The sequence below is a fragment of the Oryx dammah genome, unplaced genomic scaffold (genome assembly GCF_014754425.2).
Source record: "Oryx dammah isolate SB20612 unplaced genomic scaffold, SCBI_Odam_1.1 HiC_scaffold_10, whole genome shotgun sequence".
In the NCBI taxonomy this organism is placed as follows: Eukaryota; Metazoa; Chordata; class Mammalia; order Artiodactyla; family Bovidae; genus Oryx; species Oryx dammah.
In genome coordinates, this window is record NW_024070194.1 from 39898121 (window position 1) to 39922272 (window position 24152).

At 44.1% G+C, this 24152-nt stretch overlaps 1 pseudogene; it reads right to left on the bottom strand.

Moving 5' to 3' along the window:
• Positions 1-1381: 1381 nt before the first annotated feature.
• Positions 1382-16542, bottom strand: LOC120869474 (annotated as a pseudogene).
• Between the last annotated feature and the right edge of the window lie 7610 nt (positions 16543-24152).

Below are 24152 nucleotides of genomic sequence, written 5' to 3' on the forward strand. Positions count from 1 at the left end.
GCAGATTCTTTACCACTGCCCTACCTGGGAAGCCTGATCCATGAAAGGAAGAAAAGAAATCGGCACCAATTCTTCCTGAACAATCACAGGAGCCACACTTAGAGCACAGTGAGTGTCACACACTGTCCTGGGGAGGAGCTCCAGGTCCCCAAGAGGTCGCTGAGCTCAGCTCCCCCAGAAGCACATTAGGGGGTCCCATCTCTTGAAAACACATGACACAAACAGGAAGACTCCTCCACACCAAGGCTGTAAAGAACCATCCCTATGGAGCTTGGTGGGAAGGGAAGAGAAGCCAGCAGATCAGAACTGAGCCCACAAGAGGGCCCCAGATGAGAAGGGGGAACAGGGGCTCAGAGGTCCTCCCTGGAGAGACCTGTGTACACCAGACACTGGGCACTGCAGCCCTGGGACAACCCCGGGAGGTCGCAGCCCCGCAGCTACTGTGAACCCAGCTGGACCCACAAGCGGTCTGGGAACCTGACCCCTCTCCTGAGACATGCACCCGCTTATGCTCCTGGAACATGCTGAGGAGGCGGCTGGACATTGTCCAGGACTTGGCCAGTTTACTGGGCAGCTTGTGTGCCCCCCAGCCCACAGACACCCCTTCAGTGCCTCTGGATCCAGTTTACTCCCCCCAGGGCAAGGGCCGCCCATGCTGGGCAGAGTGGGCAGTGTAGGGTACAGAGGCGGTTCAGACAGGCAGGATGTCTAGACAGGCCATGGTGGCCATCAGCTATCAGAGAGGGGCCCGAGAAGCAGTGTTCTGGAAGTATCTTTCTCCATTTGCCTCACAGTAAAGTCCTTTAAAAGCCTATGTGACAAGGACCCCCTGCCCCACTGGCTCTCTGACTTGTCTTCAGCTCCTGTCTCCCCACCTCACTAAACTCCACCCACATCAGCCAACTTGCTGGCCCTTAAATGTTCCATGAACACTCTTCCTTCCTGGAATAAGCATTTTCTGTTCCAGAGAAATGCAGGAATCTCTGTCTCTATCTTCAAGGCTGTTTTGTAGAAATGAAAAGTTGTGTGGGACCAAGGGTAGTTGGTGTCTCTGCTGAACAGATATACAGAAATGCAAAACATTATGCAGAACTGTCTCAACAGACACATACCCATTTCTAATAGCTAAATTCTCCTGGTACCATTCACAGTCTCATTCTCCACGAGACTAAAGACTCAAGAATTTATTTCACTTATTGCCATTTTTTGATGAAACAATGTCTTTCTAAAGAATGTTCAATAAAGTTTTGCTGAATGACCAATGAACGAACTCAAAATATATAATGATTCATCAAAATGCTAAGCATGGGCAGACAAGAAATTATATAAATGAGCAAAATGTGCTGCTTTACAGGAAGTAAAATACAACACCCAATTTTTTAAAATCATTCTTTTAGCTTACCAAGATACTTATGCTAAGTTTCAAAAGATGTATACAATCTGTCGATTGAAGTTTATTTGTCTTTTTAAGTAAACAAATGCACATATTTGTGTAGGAAAATCATAAAGTAAATATACCAAAGGTAAGTATTTTTAAATGGGTAAACACAACTGATCTTTATTTTCTATCTGGTCCCTTCTATTTTCCAAATTTTCTATAATTTGGAGGTATTATTTTAATGATCAGAAACAAGAGTCTTACTTGAAGTCTTTATGGTTTCATGAACTTTTTATTTTTTAAAAAGGAAAGGCAAGCATTCAAAAGTTCAGGCACTTCATTTAAGTACCTCCACCAAGTACAAAAGTGATGAAAGAAAATCTTGAAGAATCTCAGTGAAAGTTGAGAGTCAATATTCTTCAGAGAATGGATACTCAGGGTGACCAACACCACTGAAAGAGAAGGAGGGAGATTCATTTATTAAATCAGTCATGTTGTCATAGAGTATTACTCTATGATGCAGTCAGGATGGGCTAAAACTCTAAATCTACAAACACATCCCTCCTTCTCCCCCGACAAGCACACATGTGGTGTCTGTTCCATGTGCACACGGCACCTGCACATCCAGTCCCAACATCCACATGTGATATTCACTCCATTCACACCCTAATGAAGAAGAATATAGAATTACACTTAAAAGCTCCTAAGTACAGAAAAATAAACTTCCACGTTTTTTCTTTCATCATGGCTTTTCTCAGAAGCATGATACAGCTTACAAGCAATAGGGAGAGTTTTGAGATCCTTCATTGGAAACAAAATCTTCATTTCACCAATAATTTGTATTCCCTTCTCTCTAAACTCCCTTCCAGCTTCTCCCTGTTTGATCAGTCATCTGTCTCTTCAGTCTTGACATCCTCCTGCAGTAATTAGGCAGCTGGAATCCCATGTTAGTGACTAAGTCAAAGTACGAGAGGTAGGGACTCCACAGTGGATGGATCACTGATGAACAGATACAACACAGGCATGAGTCTTTACTCAAGAAAGCAGAAGACCCAGATGATCTTACCTGGGTGTGTCCTGCTAAGGACACAGCAGTCACTCACTGGAGGGTCAGTTAAGCTCATGATCTACTGGTAATTCAGCTTTGTGAGATAACAACGATGAGGATGTAGGAGTTGTAAAAGGGAAAAAAAAGCCAATTTGGAAACCAATTTGAAAGAAATGGATGATGTGTTGGAGAAAAAAATGCCCATTGGGGAGAAAATCCACCAGACACTTAGGGGACAGGGTGGAAGCAGGCCCCCTGTGACTTCGTAGCACAGATGCATATTGGATTTCATGGGACCATCCTTCATAAAAAATATCAACAATACATTTTGTAATTTTGTTAGGCATAATGCCTAACGAATAACGAATGCCTTCTTCCCAGGTGGCTCAGTGGTTAAGGATCCACCTGCCAAGCAGAAGACCTGGGTTCAATCCCTAGGGTAGCAAGATCCATTAGAGAATGAAATGACAATCCACTCCAGTATTATTGCCTGGGAAATCCCAAGTAGAGAGGAGCCTGTTGGGCTATAGTGCATGGGATGGTAGAGAGTCATACAGGACTTAGAGATTAAACAAAAACAATAAAACAAGAATGTAATGCATGATGGACTCATTATTATATAGTTATTATTAATATAATTATTTTCCCCTGATGTAAAAAGAATTAAAGATGAAACATGTTCACAAGTCCTTGAATGAACACGGCTGCAGACACTGTGCCCTCTGTTTCCTGAGTCTCTCAGCCCTGAGAGGAGGTACACCAGGCACAGGGATCAAGGGCACAAAGTAGTGAATTCACTATGATGTGAACTCGGGATTTTATTGATACGCTGTTTTGGGCTCCAATCACATTTTGGTTGGTCTGAGATGAAGTCCTAGAGGAAACCTCTGGTGTGAGGTCTGCAGGAAGCCCCTGGTTTATTCCTATGCTGGAAATCAGGACTGTCTTCCAAGAAATAAGCTTTAAAAAACTTAGTTCCCCTGCTGAACTGCCTGCTATAGAAAATAACATATGTGTGAAACATCTGCAAGTCACTTATGGTAGAAATTCATAGTATCTTCTATTTCTGTCGAGGCTATCAATTGCTTTCATATCTTCCAGAGTCAGTTAAAAGTCAAACACCTGGAAGAAAGGAAAGAACCATGTTTACTCCCCCCAAGAACTGGCCTTCCCCTGGGGACTGGAGGAGTTTCCAGCTGGATGGAGACAAGAAGAGGGGACAGGGAAGTGTGTCTGTCCTCAGCTTCCAAGTGAACAAGCCTAGGAACCTCTGCTGAGTTCTCACCTCTCCTTCCCACACCTTTTCCTTCACTGTCCACCTCACAAACGTTACAGTGCATCAGTCCCTTTTCTAAGTGAATCACTTGAAAAAACAAACAAATTAAAATCTTTTACCAAGCACGGTCATTGGACACTCCTGACTCAATACTGAATCTGAGCTAACATTAGACTAATTAACTCCCCCAACACACCCTAAGGGTGACAGCATTCAGCAGAGTCAGAAGAAGGCTCCTCCATGAAAGCCTATTCAAGAATCTGATATCAAACATACTCATTACCTATCACTTCAGTTCAGTTGCTCAGTTTTATCCAACTCTTTACGACCCCATTAATTGCAGCCTTTGAAACGCCATGAATTGCAGCACGCCAGGCCTCCCTGTCCATCACCAACTCCCAGAGTTCACTCAAACTCACATCCATAGAGTTGGTGATGCCATCCAGCCATCTCATCCTCTGTCGTCCCCTTCTCTTCCTGCCTCCAATCCCCCCCAGCATCAGAGTGTTTTCCAATGAGTCAACTCTTCGCATGAGGTGGCCAAAGTACTGGAGTTTCAGCTTTAGCATCATTCCTTCCAAAGAACACCCAGGACCGATCTCCTTTAGAATGGACTGGTTGGATCTTCTTGCAGTCCAAGGGACTCGCAAGAGTCTTCTCCAACACCACAGTTTAAAATCATCAATTCTTTGGCACTCAGCTTTCTTCACAGTCCAACTCTCACATCCATACATGACCACTGGAAAAACCATAGCCTTGACTAGACGGACCTTTGTTGGCAAGGTAATTACCTATAATTGAACCTAAAAAACTTTATGTAAATGCCTTTGTGGAGAAAGTTATGAAGTGTTTAAGACATTAGAGAACACATAAATAATTAAAAATTCATATCATAATTTTTAAATGGAAAGCTCATTTTGTCAAGAAATTCATTTTCTCCAAAGTGATGTAGTGTTTCAGTGCAATATGAACCAAAGACTTAAACATGTATTATTTTGTGAAATTCAGTAAAGTGATACTAAGTTTGAAATAAGAAATAGCTAGTCAAGAGCAATCAAGATATCCTTAAAGAAGAAAAATATGCCATCCTGAAAAGCAAGACTTATTTTATACTTTTGTAACAGAGTACAGAAAACTAAATAGTTAAATATAAGGGAGAGGCCAGAATTGTATTTATAAACATTTGATATATGAGACAGTTGGCAGTGAAAATCTGTGGAAAATGTGGACACTTAGATTTCCATTTAAATTTAAAAAAAATAGGTAATCATTTTATATCATATTAGAAAATCAGTTCCAGGTGTATTTCATAGCCAAATTTGAATGCAAACACAAAAACAATTTTTCAGGGGACTATATAATTGACCCTTGACTTGGCCTGACCCATAACTTGCATTGGGCAGTGAAATTTGCCAGAAGAAATGGTGAGTTAGTTTTGAGCCTAGGCATGAAGAGGATTTTTTCCTACTCCCTAGCTTGGGATCATAATTGGGAAATTAAAAGACACTTGCTCCTTGAAAGAAAAGCTATGACAAACCTAGACAGCATATTAAAAAGCTTTTAACATCATTTTTCTGACGAAGGTCCATCTAGTCAAAGCTATGGTTTTTCCAGTAGTCATGTATGGATGTGAAAGTTGAACTATAAAGAAAGCTGAGTGCTGAAGAATTGATGCTTTTGAACTGTGGTGTTGGAGAACGCTCTTGAGTCCCTTGGACTGCAAGGAGGTCAAACCAGTCAATCGTAAAGGAAATTATTCCTGAGTATTCATTGGAAGGACTGATGCTGAAGCTGGAACTCCAATACATTGGCCACCTGATGCAAAGAACTGACTCATTGGAAAAGACCCTGATACTGGGAAAGATTGAAGGCAGGAGGATAAGGGGACAACAGAGGATGAGATGGTTGAATGGCATCACTGACTCAATGGACATGAGTTTGAGTAAATTCCAGGAATTGGTAATGGACAGGGAAGTCTGGCGTGCTGCAGTCCATGGGGTTGCAAAGAGTCGGACATGATTGAGTAACTCAACTGACTGACTGACTTGGGATCATAGGGCTGTGCTGAGATAGTTGTCAAAGTCTAGCTAAATATATATGAAAAAATATACAGAGAAGCATGCAGGCTCCTCTGACAAGAGTCACATCCAGCTGGTAAAGCCCTGAACTGCAAATGCCCAAGAGAGCCCAGCCTAGACGACAACCACTTAGCTGAGTGCTGGCTGATTGTCAAAGCACAGAATCAAAAGATGCAGAAATGATCTCTGCATTAAATTGTAAAACTGGGGAGAGTTTCCTGTACAGCTACACCAAGGGTACAATAATGGTCTCCTAGACAGAAATTAAAACACAGACAGCTTAGCAATAGTAGGCACAGTCTTGAACAGAAACTTTGCAACAGCAGAAACTCAAGGAGATTAAATGTGTGAAGTAAAACCTTACAGTATTCATGGAAATATAAGATAAAACCACAATTAGGAGGTTAAAGATCACTGCCATAATTTTTTACCCCCAAATTCACATTTTGATGGTGTTAGAAAAGGAGTTTTTGACAGGTTATTAGGACATAATCGTAGAGCCCTCATGCATGAGATTTAAACAATATCATATAAGAGACTTGGGACCTCTGTTGGCCCCTCCACCATGTTAAGATAAAAGGAGAAGCCAGTGACCTGGAGGAGGGCCATCACCCAACCACATGGGCACCCTGACCTCAGAACTCCAGCTTCAGAACTGTGAAAAACAAATTTCAATTTTTTCTCAGTCAGTCAGTGTATAGTATTTTGTTAAAACACACAAAACGGCCTAAAAAAAATCACATAACGCAATTTCATCAATTGAGAAAAGACAATAAGATATCATCCATACAATGTGACATAAAATAAATTGGAGACATAGCACTGGAACTAAAATCTCTGTTTTCTGTCCAACTTTAATGAAAGTGAAACAGGAGAGTGAAAAATTTGGCTTAAAGCTCAACATTCAGAAAACTAAGATCATGGCATCTGGTCCCATCACTTCATGGGAAATAGATGGGGAAACAGTGGATGACTTTATTTCGGGGGGATCCAAAATCACTGAAGATGGTGATTACAGCCATGAAATTATAATACTTTTACTCCTTGGAAGGAAAGTTATTACCAACCTAGACAGCATATTAAAAAGCATAGACATTACTTTGTCAACAAAGGTCCATCTAGTCAAGGCTATGGTTTTTCTAGTGGTCATGTATGGGTGTGAGAGTTGGACTGTGAAGAAAACTGAGCACTGAAGAATTGATGCTTTTGAACTGTGGTGTTGGAGAAAACTCTTGAGAGTCCCTTGGACTGCAAGGAGATCCAATCAGTCCATCCTAAAGGAGATCAGTCTTGGGTGTTCATTGCAAGGACTGATATTGAAGCTGAAACTCCAATACTTTGGCCACCTGATGCGAAGAGCTGACTCTTGAAAAGACCCTGATGCTGGGACAGATTGAGGGCAGGAGGAGAAGGGAACAACAGAGGATGAGATGGTTGGATGGCATCACTGACTCAATGGACATAGGTTTGGGTGGACTCCAGGAGTTGGTGAATGACAGGGAGGCCTGGCGTGCTGCAGTTCATGGGGTCGCAAACAGTCAGACATGACTGAGCGACTGAACTGAACTGAACTGAACTGAACTGTAACCCTCTCCAGTCATGCCAACTCTCCTGTTGCCACATCAGGTGGAGAAAACCACAAGGAATACACACAAGGCTTTCATGCACAGGAAAGAATAGGTAACTCATCTTGACTCAAGGCAAGTCTTGAGAGACGGACAAAGGATGACCCTTGTGAAGGATATTCCCTAGGAGCCCTTTGCCCACAGACCCACTTATCATCACCTGCATGTTCTCTTTGACCCACTTCTTGTTGAAACTCTTAGTCAGAACCACAACCCCATGTTGTATCTGGTAGCGAAGGGCAACCAGAGCTAGAGTTTGCTTGTGCTTTTTTTTGGAGAACTAGGTCCTCCAAGAGAACAGGGTGGTTCAGGTTCACCCTTGAATGAAATTCAGAAATGATGAGGACCTGAGACTCATTTGAGAAGAGACTTCCTAAATAGACCAAGAAGGTCCACTGTAGACAGTGCTTCTCAAAGTGTGGTCCATGGACCAACAGCATTAGCATCACTTGGGATCTTGTAAGAAATACAAATTCCACGGCTGAGCTGAAGACAAGCTGAATCAGAACCTCAACTGTGTAATGCATTATTGAGTTGAGACCAGGACTGCCAAACTCGTGGATTGTTCTTTAATTCTGAGAAGTTGTTTTTCTTCTATTATCAAGAGCATGAATAGAGAAACAGAAGGAAAAAAAAAAAACAGGGATCATTTTTAAATTTCACTTTTCTAAGGTACTAATGAAAATTGAGAAGTCTCAAAGTAAGAGACATTTATCTCATTATTATTCTACTATCAGTTCAGTTCAGTTGCTCAGTCATGTCCGACTCTTTGCGACCCCATGAATCGCAGCACGCCAGGCCTAAAGATGTTTACAAAAATGGTTCATTGAAATTTTTTCTATCATGATTGATCTATGAGTTATATATTATTATCCTAATTTTAGACATAAGATAAGAGGCTTGGAACATCTATTTTTAGAAATGTGTTCCTTGGTTAGTAAATAAGTAAATCATGACATAATGTTGTGTCTCTGGTCTCAATTAGGGGACTATATGTAGATCTTAATGCAGACATTTATTACTAGTGAGTTGACAAGCTAATACAATGTGGAAAACAGGCTGGGTGATGGGGAAATAAAAAAGAAAAATTCATTCCATCCCTCCCCGCTCTCCCCACTGCCTAGCAGAGCTATCTGAGTACCATACAATGTAAACTATTCCATCAAAATTTGAATTTTAGGGAAACTTCCAATTATCTTCAATAGGATTCAGTACCATTCTTTTACTCATTGGGATCCCAGAGCACCAAAGGCAATAAGAACGATATCATGTGACTTGCAGAAATCCAACAGTTTGCTCTGATTGAGATAAGGATGGCATTCCACCTGTAGAAAGCCAACAAGAAGAGTGTCAGATCAAGTGCATCCCAAACTATAGGTTAACTGTACCTAATACAACCAAGGTGATGTTAGTCAGACCACTGATGACCAATGTGAAGATGACTGTTAGAGATGACTATGCTGTTTCTGCATGTAACCGCAGCCCCCCCCACCCCTCCCTCTCCGCCACACACACACACACACACACACACACTCTATAAATGGTCTCACCCTCTCCTGGTCGAGCATGCGGGGGAGTCGGCCTTTGGGCAGATATCTGCCACCCTCCCCTCCAGTTGCTGACACCTGAAATAAAAAGGTAATATTAACAGGACAGAGAATGATTAAAAGGTGAAAAATACGCTGAGGGAAAAACTGTAACATTAACTGGAAACTTGAAATATCAACAGCAAGAGTGAAATAGAGAAAAGTGTGTTTATATAGTTAATTTTATGATGTAAATGGATGGGAGAACCAGTCCAAGATTGAGTAGTCAAAATATGGGCTCTAGATCTGAGTAAACGTTTCAGAGTTAATATTTTATCTCCTGTTAGTTTCTCATGCATTGGAGAAGGAAATGGCAACCCACTCCAGTGTTCTTGCCTTGAGAATCCCAGGGATGGGGGAGTCTGGTGGGCTGCCATCTATGGGGTTGCACAGAGTCGGACATGACTGAGGCGACTTAGCAGCAGCAGCAGCAGTTTTACCAGGAGCCTTTAACTTCACCCTCTAACCTGGACAGTTTTCATCATCGCCAGCACTTTTTATTTTTCTGTGCCCCCTGTTGAAGGCCCATAGAGGATGAGACCCCCAAGACTAAGGATTTAGTCATCAAAATTCCACACTAATTCTTAAGCCAGTCTTACATGATTTGTATTTTTTATTTACTTCCCATTCCATCTTTTCATGGTTTTCCTTCCTATACACAGTTTGCTACAAGGCACTTTCCAGTCCAATTTCTGGTCATGTTTTCATCTCAGAAAAATGCCTTCGCCTTATTCTAAGTTCTGGGTTCTACCCTCAATTTACTTGGAAGCTTTCCCCACCTTTTCCACCTGAATTTATCAGACAGGGATACCATTCTGGGTTCTATGCACACCATCCAGACAGAGGCTCTGCACTCAAGAATCTTCTGTCCACCAAGTTCAGATGAACAGGAGGGGAGGAAAGATAGACGTCAGGCTCCAGTGCAAGAAGGAGGTTGTGAAGAGCAGGAGGGAGAGGAGATGAGCTGCTCGCCTGATTGCAGATGGGCTTCTATTTGAGCCCTGGCTTGTTCAGGATCTTCTCCAGCTGCTTGTGGTTGAAGTTGGACACCCCGATGGACTTAGCCAGCCCTGCATCCTTACACTTCTCCAGGGCCTGGGAGGGAGAGGTGGTGAACAATTACATGGAATGATAGAGAAAGAATAAATGCTGAAAAACATCGGTAATCACCATTATCCATCAAGAATTAATTAGCATTGATTATCAAGAAGAAAAAGGGAAATAGTCGTGACACAAGAATTACTGTCTCTTCCTGAGAAAAACTCTAGAGAAGCCATATCACATGGAAGGAAAGAGATATCTGTCTTACTGCCCCATATTCTCCTCCTTCGTTCCTCTCTGAGGAGCATTTCAGCAATGGTTTCCTCCCTACAACCTCAGCATCACAACCCTTAGATTCATGAACTGCTGAGTCTGATGGCCCACAGCCCATTCTCACAGGTGGAAGAAATGAAGGAGGTTCCCCCTCTCCTGGCTCCTCCCCTGGTTCTCTCTTCCCTGGACTCACCTCCCACGTAAGACAGAGATCCACTGAGTCAAATATAAGTTTTCCATTTTCATCTTTTGGAAATAATTCCTCCCCTCATTGGAACAGAAGCCGGCATTTTAGAGATGTCACAAAATAATTTCCCAACATCCAGGCTGACAGGCATCAGGAATTAAACATCCATGAGATAGGTTTACAACTTTCTAGATACTAATATCTGCAAAGTGATTTGTGTATGGAGTTGTAAGCAGTGTCTTTAGGAGGGACACTTATTCTAATCTCTAATACTTAATATATATTGTAATAAATACAATTTTTCTAGGTCCTAAAAGTGACTCAATGATTTCTGTGAATTTTGTCTTTTCCTTGTACTTGTCTATTTTGAAATGCCTCTCCTGAGCTAGAATTGGTAGTAAGTTCAGTTCAGATCAGTTCAATCACTCAGTCGCGTCCGACTCTTTGTGACCCCATGAACGGCAGCACGTCGGGCCTCCCTGTCCATCACCAGTTCAGAGGTTACAGCCTCTGCCTCCAATGCAGGAGAGCCGGGTTCGATCCCTGGGTCAGGAAGATCACCTATAGAAGGAAATGGTAACCCACTCCAGTATTCTTGCCTGGAGAATCCCATGGATGGAGAAGCAGGGTAGGCTACAATCCATGGGGTCGCAAAGAGTTGGACATGACTGAGCAACTTCACCTCACCTCATGTCCATTTAGTCGGTGATGCCATCCAACCATCTCATCCTCTGTCATCCTCTTTTCTTCCTGCCCTCAATCTTCCCCAGCAGCAGGGTCTTTTCAAATGAGTCAGCTCTTCGCATTAGGTGGCCAAAGTACTGGAGTTTCAGCTTCAACGTCAGTCCTTCCAATGACACCCAGGACTGATCTCCTTTAGGATGGGCTGATTGTATCTCCTTGCAGTCCAAGGGACTCTCAAGAGTCTTCTCCAACACCACAGTTCAAAAGCAACAATTCTGCACTCAGCTTTCTTTATAATCCAACTCTCACATCCCTACATGACTACTGGAAAAACCATAACCTTGACTAGATGGACCTTACATGGGTTTTATTTCCAGCATAAATATTGCAATCACTTCCTTTTCCCTCTGAGGATCTGATGCCCTAGGGCAGGCATATGAACCAGCAAGTCTCAAGTTAGGTAGATATGGAATGTGGAAGATCCAGACAAGCTCTCAAATTCGTGACCACAAGCTTTGAACTGCCCCAAGGCCATATTTGCCAGCAATGGAAAATGTTCAGTAAACATAAACCATACCATGAGTAGAGCCATGATAAGACATAGAAATTAGGAGACATTTCTGAAGAGTACTGCAACTCCTAAAATCTGTCTGTGATGGGACTTGCCATCTACATAGTCCACCAAGCGATTTTGCATCAGATGACTTAAGCTGATTTCTATAACTTGAAATCAAGAATTCCAAGTAAACTGTTCTTATTGGCTAAGTGCAATCTACAAATGTCATCCTGAAGACAGGCAAGAGTGTAGGCAAGGTCTTCCAAGTCCCTATAAAGGTATGAGATTTAGACCCACCCAGAGGGAGCACCACCAAATATGCTCAACTTGAAAGGGTGAAAGACAAGGTAAACACATCATGTTCAATGTAAGGCAGTGTCATGCTCACCACAACTACACCAAACTCTTGGTTCATGAAATCCCCAGAGACTCAGGAGTCATAACCAGGACTGTGTGCAGAACTGGCTTATTTCTCAAGCTTTGCAGGTAGAAAAACTCAAGTTATTTAATACTTTCCCTAAGAGTCATGTAAGGGATTCAAAGAAACTCAGTAAAAAGATGATCACAAATGATTATTTGGGGGACTCTACTCTAGAGTAATCATCCATTAATTCAACCATCCATGCAAGTTGATGCACATTCTAACGCAAAATATAAAATTGATGTTATCACACAAAGTTCTAACCTTCAGAGCCACTGGAATATGAATAACATGGAGATCAACATAGTCCAGTTGAAGATTTTTCAGTGATTTTTCCAAGGCTGGTTGGACCAACTCTGGTCAAAGGGAAGTTAACCAAAGCTGCAGAGGTTAAAGAATGAAAGTTGTATTAATAACACATTATGTAACTTTTTCCTTACCACTTGGCTTGTGAGATATCACTTCCTTGACCAAGGATAGATCCAAGCACATAGTATTAAAGTACCAAGTCTTAACCACTGAACCACCAGGGAACTCTAATACTTCAGGAATGTATGTAAGAATAGTTCACCAAACAATTATTCACCGAACAATGATCCTATTATATAATTGTCACCTGGGCAAAATCACTTGCACACATCTGTACACACTCAACACACAGCACCTTTGAAGTGTACAATATGTCTGCTCTCTTCACAGTGCCATCTGCAATCTTGCTTCAAATGGCCTGGCCAACTTGCTTTTCATTTTGGTACACATGAGCACAGTCGATATGGCAGAACCCAACCTCTATAGCAAATCTGGTGATTTCCAGAGCTTCCCTCTTAGCCGCCTACATAAACAACAAGGTAGAAGTTGAATATCTACATGTTAAGAGATTGCTAAGGCACAGGATTGATCTTCCCAAGAATCAACATTTCTTTGTGCTTTTGGTTCATTCTGCAACTGTTGTGATGAACTCATGACAGTTTCTCTGAGTGTTCTGGCCAGAGATTAAATGGGCACTAAGGAACCCTTCAATCCCAGATGGCCAGTGGCTGATCACAGGCCTCAGAGGACCCCAAGACAACCTCCAGGTTCAATGATTTGCTGGAAGACCCAAAGGACTCAGCATAAAGTTGTAGTCATGGATAAGATTTATACTGTGAGATGTTTGAGGCAAAATCAACAAAGGTGTAAAATGCCTGGTAAAAGCATCAAGAAACATGTGAAAGCTACTAAGACTTCTGTCTTCAGTGAAGCCACACAGAATACACCAATTAAAAACCATATATATTGAATAAAGTTATGTTTTCATATAAGTATACATTGCTAATGATTACCACAGTCAACCTAGGCAACAGATCCATCACCTCACATACTTAAATTTATGGCATGTTTTAAGAAAATTTAAGGTCTAGTCTCTACAAAATCGCAAGATATAGCCCATTATCTTTAACTATAGTCACTGTGCTATATAACAGGTGTTCAGATTTATTCACCTTAGGACTGAAAGTCTGTACCCTTGACCAACATCTTTTCATTTTTCCTAGACTTGTCCCCAGCTTCTGGTCACCATACCTTACTCTTTCTTCTATGAGTTCCACTGTTTTAGATTCCACCTATAAGGAAATTATACAGTAATTGTCTTTCTGTTTATGACTTATTACATTTAGCTTAAAGTTAGTTCATCTGTGTGGTTCAAAATGACAGGATTAATTTCATTTTTAATATTGAATAATATTACATTTCTTTTTATGTGATTCCGACTCGTTCCTATTTCAAGGAGGTAGATAGTTGGTGTAGCTTCTCTCTGTTAGGGTTGGTCCTGGATTTTCTTAAATGCTCCGGTATTTGTGTGTATATCAAGGAATGAACCCAATGAGCTTCAGTAACAGCCTGGACTCTTCCCTCCCCTCACCCCGATTTGTACAACAAAGTACTGTCTTATGTTTCCAAAATGTATCTAATTATTTCCATCTGTTTTATAGATGAAAAATTTGAGGCTTAAAGTTTAAGGACCAGTCCATTGTCTCAACTACATACTATAAACACAAGATGGATAGCAAATTTTCTGGCTTACAGTATAGAGACTTGTCCACTAGCTCCTCTTTTATAACCCAGCACTGAAAACAATACTTAAATGAAAACACATTACAAAACACAAAGATACATTACAAAACGTGGCCTGTAAGATTGCATCTCATCACCTCAAATGATACTATAGTTCCCATCAGAAGTTTCCAAACAGAAACAGAAGCACAGGGCAAAACACAGCTGAAGTGTTTCTGCTCTGGCACCTACCAGGCACCCCACAGTAGAAAAACAATTTTCTGCCATTATTTTTCAGTCACCTCATCTTCAGGACCTTCCACCTAAAAGCTTCTCTGGGTCATGTTTTTTTGGAAGGAGGAAAGAGTTCTTGAACTAATAAAATCTACAGCGAAACCCCACCATTGCAATCACACTTAAAGCAGCTAACAGTCAGTGTTCTCTACAGCCAAGTCTCACCTCTTCTGCCAAGCTGGGAAAGAGATGGAAACTGGAGGGGAACCCAGAGTAATCTGCAGGTGAGCACAGCCTCAGACGCTGATGCAGAGTGGAGACTGGATGTTCTCTCCCCTTTCACAGGGCATGGTTCTAACCTGGTTAGGGAACCATGTGACCCTCCCAGAGTCACACAGGAGCTCAGTGCTTGACAACCCAAGTCCCTTCTGCTCATGTCACATCCACTACTATTTATATCTCAACCCCAAACCACTACTGTTACCTCCGGAGGTGCATAGGTTCCAAATCCCAGGACAGGAATGAAGTGGCCATCATTAAGCTTCACCTTCTGGCTTTTGGGATCCATTGCCTGTTGTTCCCTGAGTAAGCAGATTGATTTTTTCTTCTGCTTTCAGAGGTTATAAATAACAAGAAGGTAACACCCCAGCTGCACTGTCCATTGTTAGCAGATGCATTGCAGAAGAAGTGTGATTAAACTAATGCCCATGGAGTCAGAGAGTTAACTTGTTTGATTTTTTTAATCAGTATAACCTAAAGTTTTATATAAAGTGAGATTGGCTGAGCAATTAATGACCATTAGTTAAACTAGAAATTTCCACACACCAATCTTTTATATTTTCTATTATAGGCCCAATCTCAATCAAACATAAACTGAGACAACTATCTTACAGTACAAACAGCACACATACACACATCACAAAATGTAAAAGTGATAACAGCATTTTTGAAGATGTTATCCCTTAATAAAGAATCAAAACTTCAAATGAAAGTAAATTTTCCTTTTTGCATTTCCCACCAGCAAAATTATTTTGCTTTACAGACCTGACTGTGGTGAAATCCTGAACAGGATACCTAAACCAGACATTTTGGAAAGGTATTTATTGGAGGTTAATTATTAATAGCTTTAGCATACCATGTGCAGTGTGCAAAGAGAATGTTGTACTTAGTTATATAACTTTTAGAGTACGCTTGCTTTCCAGGTGGCCCTAGTGGTAAAGAACCTGCCTGCCAATGCAGGAGATGTAGAGTTTCGATCACTGGGTTCAATCCCTGGGTTGGGAAGATCCCCTGAAGGAGGGCATGGCAACCCACTCCAGTATTCTTGCCTGGGGAATCCCATGAACAGAGGAGTCTGGCGGGCTGCAGTCCATGGGGTTGCAAAGAGTCGGATGGGACTAAAACAGCTTAGCACACACCCAGAGTACTTTCATAATGTAACTGATACATACTTTACATAATTTACTAACTTGTTGAACATTATTCATAGAAGAAAATGCAAGAAACTATATGTATGTTAGTCACTCAGTTGTGTCCGACTCTTTGCAACCCCATGGGGTGTAGCCCACCAGGCTCCTCCAGCCATGGGATTTTCCAGGTAAAAATTCTGGAGTAGTTTGCTATTTCCTTCACCAGGGGATCTTCCTGACCCAGGGATCGACCCGAGTCTCCTGCATAAGCTACATAAATTATAACAAATTTTGAAAGAGTAAGGGAAATTGTGATGCACTGATATATGGGGGTGTGGTGAAGTTAAATAAAATTTAACATATATAGTGATGTCAGCAAAATGGTGAAGTAAGAGGAATGAATTCTCCCTTGGAAAGGCTAGAAAAGAAAGAGAAAGCAGCTGAAAAACCTAGTAAGATCTCTGGAAAACACTCAAAGATCTACAGCAACAAAGTGAACACACAATTAGGAAAAATCCAGAACAGAATGGTAGGAAATTTCATCGTGTATTACTCACATGTACCCTCCTCCTGCCTGGGACAGTGCACTCTTGATCAGCCCCCAGTTGTTTCCCTCAATCCAGAGTGATCAAAGAAAACCAATTGTGCAATATTCCAACCAACCTGGGGGCTGCCTGGGGACTGGTGCCTGTTCTTAACTCTAAGCTTAAACTGAAGAGCAGCTGGAATGGCTATTGCAGCTGCAGGGGAAATATATATATATATACACACACAGAGCCAAGGACAAAGGAATAACGGTGGAGCCATAGACTAGACCATGTATTGATAAAACCCTGAGTAGAACTGGGGTGTGGATTTGGGAGCCATAGGGCATTCAAAAACAGTCATAAATTCACTGGACTCAGAAAGCCACCCACGGGCCAGGCAAGATACTGACTCAGAAATGAACTGAGTCACCCTTAGCTTTCCTGTTGGGGTGAAAGAAGGACAAGGAGAATGCCAGGCAAACCAGTGAAAGCCAGTCAGGACAGGGAACAAGATCTACCAAGAGTGAGTATTTGCCTGCTGTTTCAGGTAGCCAATTATGAACACACACACACACACACAGGAACACACACACATCTGGACGGGGCAGGGAGGCCAGACGGGCCTGAGGAGCAGGGTCTGGGGCTCTGACAGTGTGCCAGGGCTGCACCACAGGCATGGCCGCCCACACCAGGGGCTGCTCCAGCATTCCTCCCTCCAGCTCTGCCACCCTCTGGGGCAAAGGTGCCAGAGTGGGGGAGGGGGGTGCACACTTACAAGAGGTGGAACCAGTGTGGGCCCAACCCTCAGAGTTCTGCTCCAGCATCTTGGGACCTGCCTGGCCCCGTAGGGTGGGGACAGACACTGAGCACAAGAGAAGCCTTTGCTCACACTGGGGTCTGTCTTTAGTCTTCCCCTCCCCCTCCCACCAAGATGACAGTTGCCAGCACGCCCGGGGAAGGGGTGACCCTGCCCACCTCAGCTCCAGCTCTGCCCCAAAGCCTCTGGGCACACAGACTGCACAGGGACACGTCCACACAAGGTCAGCCCCGCAAAACCAGGACAGGTAACTTTTTCACCTAATTTCCTAGAGACAGAGGATGTTAAACAAAATGAGAAGACAGAGGTATCTGTTTCAAATGAAACAATGAAAAAAAAAAAAAACGAAAAAAATCTGCTAATAAGATAGATATTAATAATTTACCAGAATTCAGAACAGTAATAAGAATGTTATTCTAACTAGGGAATAGAACATACTAACATTCACATGATAGGGATTCCAGAAAGAGAAGAGAGAGGAAAGGGGGAAGAAAATGTATCTGATGAAAATATGGCTACAATTTTCTGAACCTGGGACTTCCCTGGTGGTCCAGTGGTGAGGATTCTGTGCTTCCATTGCAGGGGGCACAAGTTCTGAAACTGGTCAGAGAACTACTTAGCAAAGGTGATTAAAACCATGAGATGGGGCCACGGCGTGCGGGCTCCTGTGCAGGCTTTGTCGGCCGGTATGCGGGGCGGGCGGCTGGCAGTCCGCGTGTGGGGCGCCGGCGTCGGTGTCCTCTCGCCGTTGGGCGCCGGGTGAGTGGAGCCTTCCGGGCCCCGAGCGAGTCGGCAGGGTCCTCCGGTCGGGTGGACGGGCGGGCTGAGCGCAACCGGCCCCCCACGAGGGTCCCGGAGCCTCAGGCTCTGTGAGCCTGGCTCCCAGCAGCCGTCACGGCCGCCCTCGCCGGACTGCAGCCCGTCCCGGGTCCCGCAGCTTCTCTCCCCAGGGAACGTCGTGTGGGTAAATTCCACTCTCTGTTCCTTTGCCTGGCTCCAGGGGCCACACACCCCAGGCGTAGAGCCCCCAGCTTCAGCGTCTGTGTCGCGGCTCTCAAGCCCACTGGCTGCTCTGGGGTGGCCTAGGGGTAGGTGAGGGGCACCGTGCGGGTAGTACTGCTTTTTTGTTGCAAGCCAGCCGGACTCTCCCTGGAGCCAGAGGGAGTTCTCCAGATGATGCTGGGAGAGTGACCGGCGCCTTGAGCCTGCCTGTGCTGGAGGAGGTGCAGAGCCGGCACCGCTGCCCTGGCGGGGTAGAGGTGAAGAAGAGAATCCCCTCCAGATGATGGGCTGCGCCGTCTTTTTCTCGAGTCGTCGGTCCTGGAGGCCGTCTCTGCTGGTGCCCTGGACGTCTTACCCCTCATGCAGTGGCTGCATCGTAGTCATGGGAGCCTCAGGGCCCGAGTAGCATGCCTCTCTGTGTTCCCGAGAGTGTTAGCTGGAGGCCCATTTGAACTCGGGCAGTTTGTCTGTAGAGCTCATGCTCTTAATCAGGTCACAGTGCCCTCTCTGGAGCACATCTTTCCCCTGAGCTCCAGTCCCAGTGAATGACACGACTTGGTCCTGTCCATGGGGGTGGGACTTATAACAGATGTGACAATAACAGTATCTTAATAATGGCAATAGCTACAGCATCACTCGTGTGGAAGATACCAGAGAAATGGGGCGGGGCGGGGCGAGGTTGCTATGTCTTTTCACAAGCCTAACTTCCTAGCTCCAGTGTCTCCTGGAGAGATGGGGATGGATTTCTCCTGCGAAGGCCTTAGGGATGGTAAGGCTTGCACGGCGGAGCTGAGAAAGCCCAGACCGTGTTCAGAAGCTGGTAATGGAAGAGGTGCTCAGAGAAGCAGCTGACCAAGAATAGGCCAGGGCCTTGAAGCAGTTCAGGGAGCTGTCAGGCACGTCCAGTGCTTCCTCAGGTTGTGGAATATGACCGGTGAAAAGACACTGAACTGCTAAGGAAAGGAGAAGACCATTGACATCTGGGCAGAGCCCTGGGAGCAAAACTCAGATGGCTGTGGGGTGGTGGGGGGAGGAGACCGCAGCTAGCAGCTGGCTCAGCTGTAAGCCAGTCATCTCCCTGAACCTCATGGATGATTGTGTGGTGAACACAGGAAATAAAAAACCATGGGCACGTGGTCCCCACTGTGGCTGTGGTGGCACGAGTGCAGGTTGGTGACACTGGTGGCCGTGGGGCCGCGCAGGGGTGCAGATTCTCCTGCAGCTCTAGTCCGTGTCTTCCTTGGGTGCCCTTTTACTATCCTTTTCCTGCTGCTCCCAAGGGTGGAGCTCTGCACATCTACCTGCTTCCTTTCTTTAGACTGTAAGCGGCAGACAGCCATGCTGGTAACTTGCAAGCCCAAGGCTTATAACACCCCTTTACTAGTGCACGTGCACAAACAGCTTCCTGCCCCTGCAGTGGGCACTGCCCTCTCCCATCTCAGAGCCACTCTGGCAGTTCATAGCCTTCACTCCCAGCTCTGAGGCTAGCCACATCTCAACATCAACAATGTGTTATATTTTGTCCAGCAAGTTCTAACAGAAGGGAGGGCCATGTTAGCCCCAGACATTATGGAACCAGCAGTCTGATATATTTTTACTTCATTTGCTTATTTCATTCAGGTTTCTTTAAATGAAAAAATATCAATTTACCTTTCTATGAATTCACAGGGAGAAAAAGGCATTAAGGAGAAACTGAAAGATTGCTGATATTCAGATAAATGTTTATTCAAAGCAAAGTATATTTAATTTTAAAAACTTCCTGAAAAGTTAAAGTTATGAAAATCACGAAAAGGCACACATTTTAAAGCTATATTCTTATAAATAGATGCAAGCCTGTTTTCAGGTGGTATAATAGACCTTTTAAACAACAACAACAACAACAAAAATCAGGAAATATCACCTCCAAAACAAAAAACCGAATATACTCCCTTTTTTTGAATTAAAAAAATAACAAGATTTAAAATATAAGAATTTTAGAATACCAATCCCATCTGCTCTAAGCAAAATACCCTGTAACAGCAACATCACACTTGGGGAGGGAAAAACATCTTTGAGAATGGACTCTGGAGGCAGATAGGCCTGACTCTGAACCTAAGCTCTGCCACTGACTGGCTTAGCAGCCTTGGGTAATTGACTTTCTCAGCCTCTGTAAAATAGAGTAAATAATTGAGGTCATGGCTGCCTTGCAAGGTTTGGAGCTGTGCCTGAGACTGTGCAGGCCAGTTCAGCAGTGCCTGGTTGGGGTTGAAGGACACTCATCAATAGCACCCCTCCTGCCCTCCCAAATCTGCACCAGTGAGGCCCATGAAGAGCGAAAGTTCAGCTCGCCACTTGTCCAAGCCTTGATTGGAGTGATGCTGGACCTCTAGACCAAGTACCGGTTAGGCTATGTCCTGCCTGCCCACAGGAGGAGCTGGATCGCCACAGCCTCTCCACAGCACTTCACTCCTGGCCCAGAGCAGCAGGATCTGTGCTCCAGTGGATGAGGCTGGGTGCTACATGCCTAGTTATTCTCCCACCCTTTCATTCAGTTAACTCCTTCCCCCAGTCTGGGGAAGGGAGGTGGGCTGAGTACTTCAAGGAATGTCATTCCTCATGACACCAGGGGCACCTCCAGCATCTGAAGTGTAGTGGGACCTCCGAGCGCCAGGGCTCCATGTGAATGAACTTGAAGGATGTGGGGATGTGTTAGAAGTCGGGGGAAGGGGTACAGATGGACAGGTATATGTGACCCCATGTTTATACCTACAGATGGCGTGCATGGAAGTAAATGTGTTGTTTTTGCTTAAGCAGAAGTCTGGATGAATGTGTATAAACTGAACAGCTTGCAGTGGTCTCTGGGATTGCTGAGGATTATCCTTGTTTTTGTTTACCACTTGAAGTGTTCTTACAGTGTGGGTCTTATGTCTGTAATTGCTCAGAATGGACAGTATAAAAGTGAAGTAAAATAGGATATGAGACTGAGGCGTGTGATCCTCATTTCATAATACATTGGTGCAGAAAAAAACACTAGAGGAAAATGTCACTGTGTAATCTGAGTACTGGGGTTAAGAATAATTTTATTTTTAGTCTTAAAGTTTTTAGCAACTAGTATAATTTACCCTTATGCCTTGAAAAAAAAACTAATTTCTGTAAGCAGGAAAAAGATTTAAATCAAGTGAGTGGGCCTTTAACTCAGAAGAACAGTGTCAGTGAATGTCACCGGGCAATGGTCAGAAATGCTGTGTCACAGGGCGCCCAAGAGGGCCACTGCTCCAGGAAGCTGTGTTGCAAACCTCACATGGAGAGAAACGCCTCGCATAAACTTGCAGCTTCTCACTCTTACTGTCAGCTCTTGGTTCAGTGTCTTCGTCATCACAGGGAGTGTTGCATCTGAATAGTCAGGTTGTCTAACAGCATTATTTAAGCGAGGGTTCCTCTTGCTGTAACGGAGATTCAAAACTAGTTTTCCCAATAGGAAACTTGGTTTCTGGTATCCCATCTCAGAGGCAGGGGGAGGGTCTTGCCCCCTAGGAGCCTGCAGTACGGCCTCGTGCACGTCCCACGGGCTGGGCGAGAGGGTGGCATGCTGGAATCAGTCACAGGTCACCCCTGACATCAGGGGACTTCAGGAAACATGGTGGTTCACTGCTGGCTCTGTGTCCACTGAAATTTCTGGAGGGATTTCTGTCACTTAAAGCAGGGACACTGGGCAGCTTCATGTATGCCGTAGCTGACCAGCTGGCCCTCTGGCCCTCACACTAGGCTGTGCTCAGTTGCTGCCTCCAGCCAGAGCCAGGATCCCTGGCCTGTGGCCTTCTCTTGGCACCAGTGCATGTCCACACGGCCACAGTCTAAACTCGGCAAGTTCTGGCCTCCCCAGATGCTGCCTCCTCCCCCAGCAAGAGCAGATGACCACGTGAATGCATCCACTCAGGAAGGGGAGGAGCCCCAAGCACAGGCAGTCGCTGGTCCACAGCTTCAGCGGTTCCCGGGAGTCTCCAAGGGTAGCCTGAGCTGTAGCCACTGAAACGAAGGAGTTCCAGGGCTAAGCAGGAACGAAGACCTCTGTTGGCCAGAAGACAAGCACAGGACCGTGCCCAGTCCTGAGCTGCCAGTCCCTCGGGGTGAAGGGCAGAATCATGGAAAGGACACAGCATTGTGCTCACACAATGAAGGCTGCCCACGCTGAGGTCCACGCAACACAGGCGGCCTCCCTGGTGTGATGCTCAGCATCAGCAGACACCTGGGGGGGGGTCTTGACGATGCTCAAATTAGTGTGAAAATTCCTACAACCTTAGAAATATGCTAAGAAGCAGTGAATTGTATGCTTTAAAATGGTGGATTTTATGATGTGTGAATTCTAGCTCTATAACAAGTGGGTGCCTATTGAATAAAAAACAGACGCAAACAAATAAATAAAACCATGAGATGGGGATGTTCCTGGATTACCTGGGTCACCCTGGTGTAATGACAAAGTCCTTATACGTGGGACCTGGGAGGGCTGTAGTCGAAAAGAAGGTGGGAAGATAGGAGCATTAGATAAGAGACTCGAAGACACTATGCACTATCTCTGAGATGGCAGGAGAGTCTACAAGACCAAGAACAGAGTGTTCTCCTGCTGTTCAGTCCCTCAGTGGTGTCCAACTCTACCACAGCATGGACTGCAGCGCACCAGACACTTCTGCCCTTCACTGTCTCCCAGAGTTTGCTCAAACTCATGTCCATCAAGTTGATGATGTCATCTAAGCATCTCATCCTCTGTCACTGACTTCTCCTCCTAATCTTAATCTTTCCCAGCATCGGGGTCTATTCCAATGAGTTGCCCCTTCTGGTCAGATGACCAAAGTATTGGAGCTTCAGCTTCAGCTAGTCCTTCCAATGAATATTCAGTGTTGATTTCCTTTAGGATTGACTGGTTTTATTCCCTTGCTGTCCAAGGGACTCTCAAGAGCCTTCTCTGGGACCACAGTTTGAAAACATCAATTCTTTGGCACTCAGCCTTCTTTATGGTCCAACTCTCACATCCGTACATGACTACTGGAAAAACCAGAGCTTTGACTATATAGAACTTTGTCAGGAAAATGATATCTCTCCTTTTTAATATGCTGCCTAATTTTGTCATAGTTTTTCTTCCAAGGAGCATTTAATTTTATGGCTAAGGTCAGTGTTCACAGTTATTTTGGAGCCCAATAAAATAAAATCTGTCACTGTTTCCATTGTTTCCCCCATCTGTTTGCCATGAAGTGATGGGACCAGATGCCATGATCTTAGTTTTTTGAATGTTGAGTTTCAAGTTGGCTTTTTCACTCTCCTCTTTCACCTTCATCAAAAGGCTCTTTTAGTTCCTCTTCCCTTTCTGCCATAAGGGTGGCATCATCTGCATGCATGAGGTTATTGATATTTCTCCCCAAATCTTGTTTCCAGCTTGTGATTCATCCAGCTTGGCATTTTGCAGGATGTACTCTGCATGTAATATAGATAAGCATGGTGACAATATACAGCCTTGATGTGCCTCTTTCCCAATTTTGAACCACTTTGTCATTCCATATCCAATTCTAACTGTTGCTTCTTGGCCTGCATACAGGTTTCTCAGGAGGCAGGTAAGGTGGTCTGGTATTGCCAACTCTTTAAGATGTACCACAATTTGTTGTGATCAATACTGTCAAAGGCATAAGCCTAGTCAATAAAGCAGAAGTAGACATTTTTCAGGAATTCTTTTGTGTTTTCTGTGATCCAGTGGATGTTGGCAATTTGATCTCTGGTTCTTCTGCCTTTTCCAAATCCAGCTTGTATATCTGGCAGTTCTCAGTTCACATGCTATTAAGGCTTAACTTGAAGGATTTGACCATTACTTTGCTAGCATATGAGACGAGCAGAATTATGTGGTAGTTTGAACATTATTTGGCACTGCTCTTCTTTGGGATTGGAGAGAAAACTGACCTTTTCCACTGCTGACTTTTCCAAATTAGCTGCCATGTTGAGTGCAACACTTTAACA